Source organism: Engystomops pustulosus, chromosome 9 (assembly GCF_040894005.1).
Source record: "Engystomops pustulosus chromosome 9, aEngPut4.maternal, whole genome shotgun sequence".
NCBI classification, from domain to species: domain Eukaryota; kingdom Metazoa; phylum Chordata; class Amphibia; order Anura; family Leptodactylidae; genus Engystomops; species Engystomops pustulosus.
Window position 1 is genome coordinate 69,750,473 of NC_092419.1, and position 15,040 is coordinate 69,765,512.

General features: G+C 45.8%; 2 pseudogenes; both read left to right on the top strand.

Moving 5' to 3' along the window:
• Positions 1 to 14,455: 14,455 nt before the first annotated feature.
• LOC140098526 (5S ribosomal RNA) lies at positions 14,456 to 14,573 on the top strand (annotated as a pseudogene).
• A 71-nt stretch (positions 14,574 to 14,644) lies between these two features.
• On the top strand, positions 14,645 to 14,762 carry LOC140098527 (5S ribosomal RNA; annotated as a pseudogene).
• The last annotated feature ends 278 nt before the right edge of the window (positions 14,763 to 15,040 follow it).

Here is a 15,040-nt window from a genome sequence, read left to right on the forward strand (position 1 = left end):
GCAATGCAGCTTAAGGCTTGGCAAGTACCAGCATGGGAGACTGGCTGGGAATCCCAAGTTCTATTGACCTTTTTGAACCTGAAAATTGTGTCAGTTTCTCTATGAGATAGTAAAAGAAGGTTCAAATTGAACAGCTGCTGTCAACGGCCATTCTAAGCTGAATGTGCCTGCTCTCGTCAGATCGCAGCAGCAATGCAGCTTAAGGCTTGGCAAGTACCAGCATGGGAGACTGGCTGGGAATCCCAAGTTCCGTTGACCTTTTTGAACCTGAAAATTGTGTTAGTTTCTCTATGAGATAGTAAAAGAAGGTTCAAATTGAACAGCTGCTGTCAACAGCCATTCTAAGCTGAATATCCCTGCTCTCGTCAGATCGCAGCAGCAATGCAGCTTAAGGCTTGGCAAGTACCAGCATGGGAGACTGGCTGGGAATCCCAAGTTCTGTTGACCTTTTTGAACCTGAAAATTGTGTTAGTTTCTCTATGAGATAGTAAAAGAAGGTTCAAATTGAACAGCTGCTGTCAACGGCCATTCTAAGCTGAATGTGCCTGCTCTCGTCAGATCGCAGCAGCAATGCAGCTTAAGGCTTGGCAAGTACCAGCATGGGAGACTGGCTGGGAATCCCAAGTTCTGTTGACCTTTTTGAACCTGAAAATTGTGTTAGTTTCTCTATGAGATAGTAAAAGAAGGTTCAAATTGAACAGCTGCTGTCAACGGCCATTCTAAGCTGAATGTGCGTGCTCTTGTCGGATCACAGCAGCGATGCGGCTTAAGGCTTGGCAAGTACCAGCATGGGAGACTGGCTGCGAATTCCAAGTTCCGTTGACCTTTTTGAACCTGAAAATTGTGTTAGTTTCTCTATGAGATAGTAAAAGAAGGTTCAAACTGAACAGCTGCTGTCAACGGCCATTCTAAGCTGAATGTGCCTTCCCTCGTCAGATCGCAGCATCAATGCAGCTTAAGGCTTGGCAAGTACCAGCATGGGAGACTGGCTGGGAATCCACAGTTCTGTTGACCTTTTTGAACCTGAAAATTGTTAGTTTCTCTGTCAAAGATGGTAAAAGAAGGTTCAAATTGAACAGCTGCTGTCAACGGCCATTCTAAGCTGAATGTGCCTGCTCTCGTCAGATCGCAGCAGCAATGCAGCTTAAGGCTTGGCAAGTACCAGCATGGGAGACTGGCTGGGAATCCCAAGTTCCGTTGACCTTTTTGAACCTGAAAATTGTGTTAGTTTCTCTATGAGATAGTAAAAGAAGGTTCAAATTGAACAGCTGCTGTCAACGGCCATTCTAAGCTGAATGTGCGTGCTCTTGTCGGATCACAGCAGCGATGCGGCTTAAGGCTTGGCAAGTACCAGCATGGGAGACTGGCTGCGAATCCCAAGTTCCGTTGCCCTTTTTTGAACCTGAAAATTGTGTTAGTTTCTCTATGAGATAGTAAAAGAAGGTTCAAACTGAACAGCTGCTGTCAATGGCCATTCTCAGCTGAATGTGCCTGCTCTCGTCAGATCGCAGCAGCAATGCAGCTTAAGGCTTGGCAAGTACCAGCATGGGAGACTGGCTGGGAATCCCAAGTTCCGTTGACCTTTTTGAACCTGAAAATTGTGTTAGTTTCTCTATGAGATAGTAAAAGAAGGTTCAAACTGAACAGCTGCTGTCAACGGCCATTCTAAGCTGAATGTGCGTGCTCTTGTCGGATCACAGCAGCGATGCGGCTTAAGGCTTGGCAAGTACCAGCATGGGAGACTGGCTGCGAATCCCAAATTCCGTTGACCTTTTTGAACCTGAAAATTGTGTTAGTTTCTCTATGAGATAGTAAAAGAAGGTTCAAACTGAACAGCTGCTGTCAACGGCCATTCTAAGCTGAATGTGCCTGCTCTCGTCAGATCGCAGCATCAATGCAGCTTAAGGCTTGGCAAGTACCAGCATGGGAGACTGGCTGGGAATCCCAAGTTCCGTTGACCTTTTTGAACCTGAAAATTGTGTTAGTTTCTCTATGAGATAGTAAAAGAAGGTTCAAATTGAACAGCTGCTGTCAACGGCCATTCTAAGCTGAATGTGCCTGCTCTCGTCAGATCACAGCAGCAATGCAGCTTAAGGCTTGGCAAGTACCAGCATGGGAGACTGGCTGGGAATCCCAAGTTCCGTTGACCTTTTTGAACCTGAAAATTGTGTTAGTTTCTCTATGAGATAGTAAAAGAAAGTAGAAATTAGGCAGCTGCTGTCAACGGCCATTCTAAGCTGAATGTGCCTGCTCTCGTCAGATCGCAGCAGCAATGCAGCTTAAGGCTTGGCAAGTACCAGCATGGGAGACTGGCTGGGAATCCCAAGTTCTGTTGACCTTTTTGAACCTGAAAATTGTGTTAGTTTCTCTATGAGATAGTAAAAGAAGGTTCAAATTGAACAGCTGCTGTCAACGGCCATTCTAAGCTGAATGTGCCTGCTCTCGTCAGATCGCAGCAGCAATGCAGCTTAAGGCTTGGCAAGTACCAGCATGGGAGAATGGCTGCGAATCCCAAGTTCCGTTGACCTTTTTGAACCTGAAAATTGTTAGTTTCTCTGTCAAAGATGGTAAAAGAAGGTTCAAATTGAACAGCTGCTGTCAACGGCCATTCTAAGCTGAATGTGCCTGCTCTCGTCAGATCGCAGCAGCAATGCAGCTTAAGGCTTGGCAAGTACCAGCATGGGAGACTGGCTGGGAATCCCAAGTTCTGTTGACCTTTTTGAACCTGAAAATTGTGTTAGTTTCTCTATGAGATAGTAAAAGAAGGTTCAAATTGAACAGCTGCTGTCAACGGCCATTCTAAGCTGAATGTGCCTGCTCTCGTCAGATCGCAGCAGCTTAAGGCTTGGCAAGTACCAGCATGGGAGACTGGCTGGGAATCCCAAGTTCCGTTGACCTTTTTGAACCTGAAAATTGTGTTAGTTTCTCTATGAGATAGTAAAAGAAGGTTCAAATTGAACAGCTGCTGTCAACGGCCATTCTAAGCTGAATGTGCCTGCTCTCGTCAGATCGCAGCAGCAATGCAGCTTAAGGCTTGGCAAGTACCAGCATGGGAGACTGGCTGGGAATCCCAAGTTCCGTTGACCTTTTTGAACCTGAAAATTGTGTTAGTTTTTCTATGAGATAGTAAAAGAAGGTTCAAATTGAACAGCTGCTGTCAACGGCCATTCTAAGCTGAATGTGCCTGCTCTCGTCAGATCGCAGCAACAATGAAGCTTAAGGCTTGGCAAGTACCAGCATGGGAGACTGGCTGGGAATCCCAAGTTCTGTTGACCTTTTTGAACCTGAAAATTGTTAGTTTCTCTGTCAAAGATGGTAAAAGAAGGTTCAAATTGAACAGCTGCTGTCAACGGCCATTCTAAGCTGAATGTGCCTGCTCTCGTCAGATCGCAGCAGCAATGCAGCTTAAGGCTTGGCAAGTACCAGCATGGGAGACTGGCTGGGAATCCCAAGTTCCGTTGACCTTTTTGAACCTGAAAATTGTGTTAGTTTCTCTATGAGATAGTAAAAGAAGGTTCAAACTGAACAGCTGCTGTCAACGGCCATTCTAAGCTGAATGTGCCTGCTCTCGTCAGATCGCAGCAGCAATGCAGCTTAAGGCTTGGCAAGTAACAGCATGGGAGACTGGCTGGGAATCCCAAGTTCCGTTGACCTTTTTGAACCTGAAAATTGTGTTAGTTTCTCTATGAGATAGTAAAAGAAGGTTCAAATTGAACAGCTGCTGTCAACGGCCATTCTAAGCTGAATGTGCGTGCTCTTGTCGGATCACAGCAGCGATGCGGCTTAAGGCTTGGCAAGTACCAGCATGGGAGACTGGCTGCGAATTCCAAGTTCCGTTGACCTTTTTGAACCTGAAAATTGTGTTAGTTTCTCTATGAGATAGTAAAAGAAGGTTCAAACTGAACAGCTGCTGTCAACGGCCATTCTAAGCTGAATGTGCCTGCTCTCGTCAGATCGCAGCATCAATGCAGCTTAAGGCTTGGCAAGTACCAGCATGGGAGACTGGCTGGGAATCCCAAGTTCTGTTGACCTTTTTGAACCTGAAAATTGTTAGTTTCTCTGTCAAAGATGGTAAAAGAAGGTTCAAATTGAACAGCTGCTGTCAACGGCCATTCTAAGCTGAATGTGCCTGCTCTCGTCAGATCGCAGCAGCAATGCAGCTTAAGGCTTGGCAAGTACCAGCATGGGAGACTGGCTGGGAATCCCAAGTTCCGTTGACCTTTTTGAACCTGAAAATTGTGTTAGTTTCTCTATGAGATAGTAAAAGAAGGTTCAAATTGAACAGCTGCTGTCAACGGCCATTCTAAGCTGAATGTGCGTGCTCTTGTCGGATCACAGCAGCGATGCTGCTTAAGGCTTGGCAAGTACCAGCATGGGAGACTGGCTGCGAATCCCAAGTTCCGTTGACCTTTTTGAACCTGAAAATTGTGTTAGTTTCTCTATGAGATAGTAAAAGAAGGTTCGAACTGAACAGCTGCTGTCAACGGCCATTCTAAGCTGAATGTGCCTGCTCTCGTCAGATCGCAGCAGCAATGCAGCTTAAGGCTTGGCAAGTACCAGCATGGGAGACTGGCTGGGAATCCCAAGTTCCGTTGACCTTTTTGAACCTGAAAATTGTGTTAGTTTCTCTATGAGATAGTAAAAGAAGGTTCAAATTGAACAGCTGCTGTCAACGGCCATTCTAAGCTGAATGTGCCTGCTCTCGTCAGATCGCAGCAGCAATGCAGCTTAAGGCTTGGCAAGTACCAGCATGGGAGACTGGCTGGGAATCCCAAGTTCTGTTGACCTTTTTGAACCTGAAAATTGTGTTAGTTTCTCTATGAGATAGTAAAAGAAGGTTCAAATTGAACAGCTGCTGTCAACGGCCATTCTAAGCTGAATGTGCCTGCTCTCGTCAGATCGCAGCAGCTTAAGGCTTGGCAAGTACCAGCATGGGAGACTGGCTGGGAATCCCAAGTTCCGTTGACCTTTTTGAACCTGAAAATTGTGTTAGTTTCTCTATGAGATAGTAAAAGAAGGTTCAAATTGAACAGCTGCTGTCAACGGCCATTCTAAGCTGAATGTGCCTGCTCTCGTCAGATCGCAGCAGCAATGCAGCTTAAGGCTTGGCAAGTACCAGCATGGGAGACTGGCTGGGAATCCCAAGTTCCGTTGACCTTTTTGAACCTGAAAATTGTGTTAGTTTTTCTATGAGATAGTAAAAGAAGGTTCAAATTGAACAGCTGCTGTCAACGGCCATTCTAAGCTGAATGTGCCTGCTCTCGTCAGATCGCAGCAACAATGAAGCTTAAGGCTTGGCAAGTACCAGCATGGGAGACTGGCTGGGAATCCCAAGTTCTGTTGACCTTTTTGAACCTGAAAATTGTTAGTTTCTCTGTCAAAGATGGTAAAAGAAGGTTCAAATTGAACAGCTGCTGTCAACGGCCATTCTAAGCTGAATGTGCCTGCTCTCGTCAGATCGCAGCAGCAATGCAGCTTAAGGCTTGGCAAGTACCAGCATGGGAGACTGGCTGGGAATCCCAAGTTCCGTTGACCTTTTTGAACCTGAAAATTGTGTTAGTTTCTCTATGAGATAGTAAAAGAAGGTTCAAACTGAACAGCTGCTGTCAACGGCCATTCTAAGCTGAATGTGCCTGCTCTCGTCAGATCGCAGCAGCAATGCAGCTTAAGGCTTGGCAAGTAACAGCATGGGAGACTGGCTGGGAATCCCAAGTTCCGTTGACCTTTTTGAACCTGAAAATTGTGTTAGTTTCTCTATGAGATAGTAAAAGAAGGTTCAAATTGAACAGCTGCTGTCAACGGCCATTCTAAGCTGAATGTGCGTGCTCTTGTCGGATCACAGCAGCGATGCGGCTTAAGGCTTGGCAAGTACCAGCATGGGAGACTGGCTGCGAATTCCAAGTTCCGTTGACCTTTTTGAACCTGAAAATTGTGTTAGTTTCTCTATGAGATAGTAAAAGAAGGTTCAAACTGAACAGCTGCTGTCAACGGCCATTCTAAGCTGAATGTGCCTGCTCTCGTCAGATCGCAGCATCAATGCAGCTTAAGGCTTGGCAAGTACCAGCATGGGAGACTGGCTGGGAATCCCAAGTTCTGTTGACCTTTTTGAACCTGAAAATTGTTAGTTTCTCTGTCAAAGATGGTAAAAGAAGGTTCAAATTGAACAGCTGCTGTCAACGGCCATTCTAAGCTGAATGTGCCTGCTCTCGTCAGATCGCAGCAGCAATGCAGCTTAAGGCTTGGCAAGTACCAGCATGGGAGACTGGCTGGGAATCCCAAGTTCCGTTGACCTTTTTGAACCTGAAAATTGTGTTAGTTTCTCTATGAGATAGTAAAAGAAGGTTCAAATTGAACAGCTGCTGTCAACGGCCATTCTAAGCTGAATGTGCGTGCTCTTGTCGGATCACAGCAGCGATGCGGCTTAAGGCTTGGCAAGTACCAGCATGGGAGACTGGCTGCGAATCCCAAGTTCCGTTGACCTTTTTGAACCTGAAAATTGTGTTAGTTTCTCTATGAGATAGTAAAAGAAGGTTCGAACTGAACAGCTGCTGTCAACGGCCATTCTAAGCTGAATGTGCCTGCTCTCGTCAGATCGCAGCAGCAATGCAGCTTAAGGCTTGGCAAGTACCAGCATGGGAGACTGGCTGGGAATCCCAAGTTCCGTTGACCTTTTTGAACCTGAAAATTGTGTTAGTTTCTCTATGAGATAGTAAAAGAAGGTTCAAATTGAACAGCTGCTGTCAACGGCCATTCTAAGCTGAATGTGCCTGCTCTCGTCAGATCGCAGCAGCAATGCAGCTTAAGGCTTGGCAAGTACCAGCATGGGAGACTGGCTGGGAATCCCAAGTTCTGTTGACCTTTTTGAACCTGAAAATTGTGTTAGTTTCTCTATGAGATAGTAAAAGAAGGTTCAAATTGAACAGCTGCTGTCAACGGCCATTCTAAGCTGAATGTGCGTGCTCTTGTCGGATCACAGCAGCGATGCGGCTTAAGGCTTGGCAAGTACCAGCATGGGAGACTGGCTGCGAATCCCAAGTTCCGTTGACCTTTTTGAACCTGAAAATTGTGTTAGTTTCTCTATGAGATAGTAAAAGAAGGTTCAAATTGAACAGCTGCTGTCAACGGCCATTCTAAGCTGAATGTGCCTGCTCTCGTCAGATCGCAGCAACAATTAAGCTTAAGGCTTGGCAAGTACCAGCATGGGAGACTGGCTGGGAATCCCAAGTTCTGTTGACCTTTTTGAACCTGAAAATTGTTAGTTTCTCTGTCAAAGATGGTAAAAGAAGGTTCAAATTGAACAGCTGCTGTCAACGGCCATTCTAAGCTGAATGTGCGTGCTCTTGTCGGATCACAGCAGCGATGCGGCTTAAGGCTTGGCAAGTACCAGCATGGGAGACTGGCTGCGAATTCCAAGTTCCGTTGACCTTTTTGAACCTGAAAATTGTGTTAGTTTCTCTATGAGATAGTAAAAGAAGGTTCAAACTGAACAGCTGCTGTCAACGGCCATTCTAAGCTGAATGTGCCTGCTCTCGTCAGATCGCAGCATCAATGCAGCTTAAGGCTTGGCAAGTACCAGCATGGGAGACTGGCTGGGAATCCCAAGTTCTGTTGACCTTTTTGAACCTGAAAATTGTTAGTTTCTCTGTCAAAGATGGTAAAAGAAGGTTCAAATTGAACAGCTGCTGTCAACGGCCATTCTAAGCTGAATGTGCCTGCTCTCGTCAGATCGCAGCAGCAATGCAGCTTAAGGCTTGGCAAGTACCAGCATGGGAGACTGGCTGGGAATCCCAAGTTCCGTTGACCTTTTTGAACCTGAAAATTGTGTTAGTTTCTCTATGAGATAGTAAAAGAAGGTTCAAATTGAACAGCTGCTGTCAACGGCCATTCTAAGCTGAATGTGCGTGCTCTTGTCGGATCACAGCAGCGATGCGGCTTAAGGCTTGGCAAGTACCAGCATGGGAGACTGGCTGCGAATCCCAAGTTCCGTTGACCTTTTTGAACCTGAAAATTGTGTTAGTTTCTCTATGAGATAGTAAAAGAAGGTTCGAACTGAACAGCTGCTGTCAACGGCCATTCTAAGCTGAATGTGCCTGCTCTCGTCAGATCGCAGCAGCAATGCAGCTTAAGGCTTGGCAAGTACCAGCATGGGAGACTGGCTGGGAATCCCAAGTTCCGTTGACCTTTTTGAACCTGAAAATTGTGTTAGTTTCTCTATGAGATAGTAAAAGAAGGTTCAAATTGAACAGCTGCTGTCAACGGCCATTCTAAGCTGAATGTGCCTGCTCTCGTCAGATCGCAGCAGCAATGCAGCTTAAGGCTTGGCAAGTACCAGCATGGGAGACTGGCTGGGAATCCCAAGTTCTGTTGACCTTTTTGAACCTGAAAATTGTGTTAGTTTCTCTATGAGATAGTAAAAGAAGGTTCAAATTGAACAGCTGCTGTCAACGGCCATTCTAAGCTGAATGTGCGTGCTCTTGTCGGATCACAGCAGCGATGCGGCTTAAGGCTTGGCAAGTACCAGCATGGGAGACTGGCTGCGAATCCCAAGTTCCGTTGACCTTTTTGAACCTGAAAATTGTGTTAGTTTCTCTATGAGATAGTAAAAGAAGGTTCAAATTGAACAGCTGCTGTCAACGGCCATTCTAAGCTGAATGTGCCTGCTCTCGTCAGATCGCAGCAACAATTAAGCTTAAGGCTTGGCAAGTACCAGCATGGGAGACTGGCTGGGAATCCCAAGTTCTGTTGACCTTTTTGAACCTGAAAATTGTTAGTTTCTCTGTCAAAGATGGTAAAAGAAGGTTCAAATTGAACAGCTGCTGTCAACGGCCATTCTAAGCTGAATGTGCCTGCTCTCGTCAGATCGCAGCAGCAATGCAGCTTAAGGCTTGGCAAGTACCAGCATGGGAGACTGGCTGGGAATCCCAAGTTCCGTTGACCTTTTTGAACCTGAAAATTGTGTTAGTTTCTCTATGAGATAGTAAAAGAAGGTTCAAACTGAACAGCTGCTGTCAACGGCCATTCTAAGCTGAATGTGCCTGCTCTCGTCAGGTCGCAGCAGCAATGCAGCTTAAGGCTTGGCAAGTACCAGCATGGGAGACTGGCTGGGAATCCCAAGTTCTGTCGACCTTTTTGAACCTGAAAATTGTGTTAGTTTCTCTATGAGATAGTAAAAGAAAGTAGAAATAAGGCAGCTGCTGTCAACGGCCATTCTAAGCTGAATGTGCCTGCTCTCGTCAGATCGCAGCAGCAATGCAGCTTAAGGCTTGGCAAGTACCAGCATGGGAGACTGGCTGGGAATCCCAAGTTCTATTGACCTTTTTGAACCTGAAAATTGTGTTAGTTTTTCTATGAGATAGTAAAAGAAGGTTCAAATTGAACAGCTGCTGTCAACGGCCATTCTAAGCTGAATGTGCCTGCTCTCGTCAGATCGCAGCAGCAATGCAGCTTAAGGCTTGGCAAGTACCAGCATGGGAGACTGGCTGGGAATCCCAAGTTCTGTTGACCTTTTTGAACCTGAAAATTGTGTTAGTTTCTCTATGAGATAGTAAAAGAAGGTTCAAATAGAACAGCTGCTGCCAACGGCCATTCTAAGCTGAATGTGCCTGCTCTCGTCAGATCGCAGCAGCAATGCAGCTTAAGGCTTGGCAAGTACCAGCATGGGAGGATGGCTGCGAATCCCAAGTTCCTTTGACCTTTTTGAACCTGAAAATTTTTAGTTTCTCTGTCAAAGATGGTAAAAGAAGGTTCAAATTGAACAGCTGCTGTCAACGGCCATTCTAAGTTGAATGTGCCTGCTCTCGTCAGATCGCAGCAGCAATGCAGCTTAAGGCTTGGCAAGTACCAGCATGGGAGACTGGCTGGGAATCCCAAGTTCTGTTGACCTTTTTGAACCTGAAAATTGTGTTAGTTTCTCTATGAGATAGTAAAAGAAGGTTCAAATTGAACAGCTGCTGTCAACGGCCATTCTAAGCTGAATGTGCCTGCTCTCGTCAGATTGCAGCAGCTTAAGGCTTGGCAAGTACCAGCATGGGAGACTGGCTGGGAATCCCAAGTTCCGTTGACCTTTTTGAACCTGAAAAATGTGTTAGTTTTTCTATGAGATAGTAAAAGAAGGTTCAAATTGAACAGCTGCTGTCAACGGCCATTCTAAGCTGAATGTGCCAGCTCTCGTCAGATCGCAGCAGCAATGCAGCTTAAGGCTTGGCAAGTACCAGCATGGGAGACTGGCTGGGAATCCCAAGTTCTGTTGACCTTTTTGAACCTGAAAATTGTGTTAGTTTCTCTATGAGATAGTAAAAGAAGGTTCAAATTGAACAGCTGCTGTCAACGGCCATTCTAAGCTGAATGTTCCTGCTCTCGTCAGATCGCAGCAGCAATGCAGCTTAAGGCTTGGCAAGTACCAGCATGGGAGACTGGCTGGGAATCCCAAGTTCCGTTGACCTTTTTGAACCTGAAAATTGTTAGTTTCTCTGTCAAAGATGGTAAAAGAAGGTTCAAATTGAACAGCTGCTGTCAACGGCCTTTCTAAGCTGAATGTGCCTGCTCTCGTCAGATCGCAGCAGCAATGCAGCTTAAGGCTTGGCAAGTACCAGCATGGGAGACTGGCTGGGAATCCCAAGTTCCGTTGACGTTTTTGAACCTGAAAATTGTGTTAGTTTCTCTATGAGATAGTAAAAGAAAGTAGAAATAAGGCAGCTGCTGTCAACGGCCATTCTAAGCTGAATGTGCCTGCTCTCGTCAGATCGCAGCAGCAATGCAGCTTAAGGCTTGGCAAGTACCAGCATGGGAGACTGGCTGGGAATCCCAAGTTCTGTTGACCTTTTTGAACCTGAAAATTGTGTTAGTTTTTCTATGAGATAGTAAAAGAAGGTTCAAATTGAACAGCTGCTGTCAACGGCCATTCTAAGCTGAATGTGCCAGCTCTCGTCAGATCGCAGCAGCAATGCAGCTTAAGGCTTGGCAAGTACCAGCATGGGAGACTGGCTGGGAATCCCAAGTTCTGTTGACCTTTTTGAACCTGAAAATTGTGTTAGTTTCTCTATGAGATAGTAAAAGAAGGTTCAAATAGAACAGCTGCTGTCAACGGCCATTCTAAGCTGAATGTGCCTGCTCTCGTCAGATCGCAGCAGCAATGCAGCTTAAGGCTTGGCAAGTACCAGCATGGGAGGCTGGCTGCGAATCCCAAGTTCCTTTGACCTTTTTGAACCTGAAAATTGTTAGTTTCTCTGTCAAAGATGGTAAAAGAAGGTTCAAATTGAACAGCTGCTGTCAACGGCCATTCTAAGTTGAATGTGCCTGCTCTCGTCAGATCGCAGCAGCAATGCAGCTTAAGGCTTGGCAAGTACCAGCATGGGAGACTGGCTGGGAATCCCAAGTTCTGTTGACCTTTTTGAACCTGAAAATTGTGTTAGTTTCTCTATGAGATAGTAAAAGAAGGTTCAAATTGAACAGCTGCTGTCAACGGCCATTCTAAGCTGAATGTGCCTGCTCTCGTCAGATCGCAGCAGCTTAAGGCTTGGCAAGTACCAGCATGGGAGACTGGCTGGGAATCCCAAGTTCCGTTGACCTTTTTGAACCTGAAAATTGTGTTAGTTTCTCTATGAGATAGTAAAAGAAGGTTCAAATTGAACAGCTGCTGTCAACGGCCATTCTAAGCTGAATGTTCCTGCTCTCGTCAGATCGCAGCAGCAATGCAGCTTAAGGCTTGGCAAGTACCAGCATGGGAGACTGGCTGGGAATCCCAAGTTCCGTTGACCTTTTTGAACCTGAAAATTGTTAGTTTCTCTGTCAAAGATGGTAAAAGAAGGTTCAAATTGAACAGCTGCTGTCAACGGCCATTCTAAGTTGAATGTGCCTGCTCTCGTCAGATCGCAGCAGCAATGCAGCTTAAGGCTTGGCAAGTACCAGCATGGGAGACTGGCTGGGAATCCCAAGTTCTGTTGACCTTTTTGAACCTGAAAATTGTGTTAGTTTCTCTATGAGATAGTAAAAGAAGGTTCAAATTGAACAGCTGCTGTCAACGGCCATTCTAAGCTGAATGTGCCTGCTCTCGTCAGATCGCAGCAGCTTAAGGCTTGGCAAGTACCAGCATGGGAGACTGGCTGGGAATCCCAAGTTCCGTTGACCTTTTTGAACCTGAAAATTGTGTTAGTTTCTCTATGAGATAGTAAAAGAAGGTTCAAATTGAACAGCTGCTGTCAACGGCCATTCTAAGCTGAATGTTCCTGCTCTCGTCAGATCGCAGCAGCAATGCAGCTTAAGGCTTGGCAAGTACCAGCATGGGAGACTGGCTGGGAATCCCAAGTTCCGTTGACCTTTTTGAACCTGAAAATTGTTAGTTTCTCTGTCAAAGATGGTAAAAGAAGGTTCAAATTGAACAGCTGCTGTCAACGGCCTTTCTAAGCTGAATGTGCCTGCTCTCGTCAGATCGCAGCAGCAATGCAGCTTAAGGCTTGGCAAGTACCAGCATGGGAGACTGGCTGGGAATCCCAAGTTCCGTTGACCTTTTTGAACCTGAAAATTGTGTTAGTTTCTCTATGAGATAGTAAAAGAAGGTTCAAATTGAACAGCTGCTGTCAACGGCCATTCTAAGCTGAATGTGCCTGCTCTCGTCAGATCGCAGCAGCTTAAGGCTTGGCAAGTACCAGCATGGGAGACTGGCTGGGAATCCCAAGTTCCGTTGACCTTTTTGAACCTGAAAATTGTGTTAGTTTCTCTATGAGATAGTAAAAGAAGGTTCAAATTGAACAGCTGCTGTCAACGGCCATTCTAAGCTTTATGTGCCTGCTCTCGTCAGATCGCAGCAGCAATGCAGCTTAAGGCTTGGCAAGTACCAGCATGGGAGACTGGCTGGGAATCCCAAGTTCCGTTGACCTTTTTGAACCTGAAAATTGTTAGTTTCTCTGTCAAAGATGGTAAAAGAAGGTTCAAATTGAACAGCTGCTGTCAACGGCCATTCTAAGCTGAATGTGCCTGCTCTCGTCAGATCGCAGCAGCAATGCAGCTTAAGGCTTGGCAAGTACCAGCATGGGAGACTGGCTGGGAATCCCAAGTTCCGTTGACCTTTTTGAACCTGAAAATTGTGTTAGTTTCTCTATGAGATAGTAAAAGAAGGTTCAAATTGAACAGCTGCTGTCAACGGCCATTCTAAGCTGAATGTGCCTGCTCTCGTCAGATCGCAGCAGCAATGCAGCTTAAGGCTTGGCAAGTACCAGCATGGGAGACTGGCTGGGAATCCCAAGTTCCGTTGACCTTTTTGAACCTGAAAATTGTGTTAGTTTCTCTATGAGATAGTAAAAGAAGGTTCAAACTGAACAGCTGCTGTCAACGGCCATTCTAAGCTGAATGTGCCTGCTCTCGTCAGATCGCAGCATTAATGCAGCTTAAGGCTTGGCAAGTACCAGCATGGGAGACTGGCTGGGAATCCCAAGTTCCGTTGACCTTTTTGAACCTGAAAATTGTGTTAGTTTCTCTATGAGATAGTAAAAGAAGGTTCAAATTGAACAGCTGCTGTCAACAGCATTCTAAGCTGAATGTGCCTGCTCTCGTCAGATCGCAGCAGCAATGCAGCTTAAGGCTTGGCAAGTACCAGCATGGGAGACTGGCTGGGAATCCCAAGTTCTGTTGACCTTTTTGAACCTGAAAATTGTGTTAGTTTCTCTATGAGATAGTAAAAGAAGGTTCAAATTGAACAGCTGCGGTCAACGGCCATTCTAAGCTGAATGTGCCTGCTCTCGTCAGATCGCAGCATCAATGCAGCTTAAGGCTTGGCAAGTACCAGCATGGGAGACTGGCTGCGAATCCCAAGTTCCGTTGACCTTTTTGAACCTGAAAATTGTTAGTTTCTCTGTCAAAGATGGTAAAAGAAGGTTCAAATTGAACAGCTGCTGTCAACGGCCATTCTAAGCTGAATGTGCCTGCTCTCGTCAGATCGCAGCAGCAATGCAGCTTAAGGCTTGGCAAGTACCAGCATGGGAGACTGGCTGGGAATCCCAAGTTCCGTTGACCTTTTTGAACCTGAAAATTGTGTTAGTTTCTCTACGAGATAGTAAAAGAAGGTTCAAATTGAACAGCTGCTGTCAACGGCCATTCTAAGCTGAATGTGCCTGCTCTCGTCAGATCGCAGCAGCAATGCAGCTTAAGGCTTGGCAAGTACCAGCATGGGAGACTGGCTGGGAATCCCAAGTTCTTTTGACCTTTTTGAACCTGAAAATTGTGTTAGTTTCTCTATGAGATAGTAAAAGAAGGTTCAAATTGAACAGCTGCTGTCAACGGCCATTCTAAGCTCAATGTGCTTGCTCTCGTCAGATCGCAGCAGCAATGCAGCTTAAGGCTTGGCAAGTACCAGCATGGGAGACTGGCTGGGAATCCCAAGTTCCGTTGACCTTTTTGAACCTGAAAATTGTTAGTTTCTCTGTCAAAGATGGTAAAAGAAGGTTCAAATTGAACAGCTGCTGTCAACGGCCATTCTAAGCTGAATGTGCCTGCTCTCGTCAGATCGCAGCAGCAATGCAGCTTAAGGCTTGGCAAGTACCAGCATGGGAGACTGGCTGGGAATCCCAAGTACTGTTGACCTTTTTGAACCTGAAAATAGTGTTAGTTTTTCTATGAGATAGTAAAAGAAGGTTCAAATTGAACAGCTGCTGTCAACGGCCATTCTAAGCTGAATGTGCCTGCTCTCGTCAGATCGCAGCAGCAATGCAGCTTAAGGCTTGGCAAGTACCAGCATGGGAGACTGGCTGGGAATCCCAAGTACTGTTGACCTTTTTGAACCTGAAAATTGTGTTAGTTTTTCTATGAGATAGTAAAAGAAGGTTCAAATTGAACAGCTGCTGTCAACGGCCATTCTAAGCTGAATGTGCCTGTTCTCGTCAGATCGCAGCAGCAATGCAGCTTAAGGCTTGGCAAGTACCAGCATGGGAGACTGGCTGGGAATCCCAAGTTCCGTTGACCTTTTTGAACCTGAAAATTGTGTTAGTTTCTCTATGAGATAGTAAAAGAAGGTTCAAATTGAACAGCTGCTGTCAACGGCCATTCTAAG